Source organism: Bombus bifarius, unplaced genomic scaffold (genome assembly GCF_011952205.1).
Source record: "Bombus bifarius isolate JDL3187 unplaced genomic scaffold, Bbif_JDL3187 scf7180000009884_frag, whole genome shotgun sequence".
Lineage (NCBI taxonomy): Eukaryota > Metazoa > Arthropoda > Insecta > Hymenoptera > Apidae > Bombus > Bombus bifarius.
The window spans coordinates 1-1,464 of record NW_022885399.1 but is presented as its reverse complement, the minus strand read 5'-3'; positions in this window follow the sequence as shown (position 1 = coordinate 1,464).

The window sequence follows — 1,464 nt, the reverse complement described above, 5'->3', positions numbered from 1 at the left end:
TCCCTTCAAATGGACGGAAAATCAAGAAGATGCATTCAATAATTTAAAAACAGCGTTAATGACGAAACCCATTCTACAATATCCAGACTTTTCTAAACCTTTTAACCTTACCACAGACGCATCAGGATATGCAATAAGCGGTGTACTGAGTCAAGGGCCAATCGGAAAGGATTTGCCGATTGCGTATGCCTCAAGACTATTAAATTCCGCCGAACAAAACTACTCTACTGTCACGGTGGTCGTGAGAACGCAACGAAAGGATGGTTATGCCTCACATACCTTGGTCAGCAAAATGATGGCTAAGCAGTAATAGAAACTGACAAGAGTACCGCTAAACAAAACGAACTAATCGCTACCCTGATTGAACAATTTGAAAGCCTAACTCACGAGTTTAGAAGCTTTAGAAACAGCACCGATCAAAACATTAAAAACATAAAAGAATTTGCGGAAACTAGCGATAGAAATCGCTCTAAAGAAATACGCTATCTTACAAAAACCATGGAAATAAAATACGACACCGAGACTGACCAGTCGCAAATAAACGCCCATTTAGAAACCGCTGCTGATAACGTAACGGATGACGAAACTGACGGACCGAACACGTCACAAAGACCACGAGCCGCATCTAGCCGCGCCGCGATTAAACCAATAAACAACTACAACGAAGATCGAGGGCTCGAGGCAGATAAGGCCATACGAACTGTCGAGACACTACGAGGTCGAGATGACGTAGGCGTTGAAGATTTCATCTTATCGGTCCGCAAAGCAAGAGCTAGGTGCAAGGCAAGTGACAGAGAGCTATTATTAGATCTCATACTGATCGAAAAGATTACCGACAACGCGAAACGAAACATACGATATCTAAAAATCAACTCGTTCGAAGACTTATATTCATGCTTAAGACAACACGTATTAACACCAACAACTATTAGCAACTGTAGGGACAAATTAAAGAATTTAAAACAAGGGGCAACAGAAAGTGTACAATCTTTTAACTCCAGATTCCGACAACAGCTAAACGAATTAAATTATGCAGTCCAAAACGAAAACCGCACACCAACAGAACGACGCGTAGCTATAGATATTGAAGAACGCGAAGCACTTAAAACATATTTGCTCAACTTACGATACGAGATAGGACAGATGGTGGTATCTAGCGATCCAAAGAACCTGAACCTTGCCCAACAACTAGCAGCTGATAGAGAACAATGGTTACGAGAAGCAAATCGTGTCGCCAACCGCCCAAAGAATCAATCTCACAACATTACATTAGTATCCAAGCGAACTACTACCGATTCACAGCCACAAACTTCTGCTCAGCTACCTAGCCGACCATTAGACGACCGCATGAAACCGAAGTGTCCAAAGTGTTTACGAATTGGACACACAGCCGAAAAATGCTACTCTCGAAAATTTTCCAATCGCCAGCCAAGGAAAGATTCCACCTCGAGTAAACCAAACAAC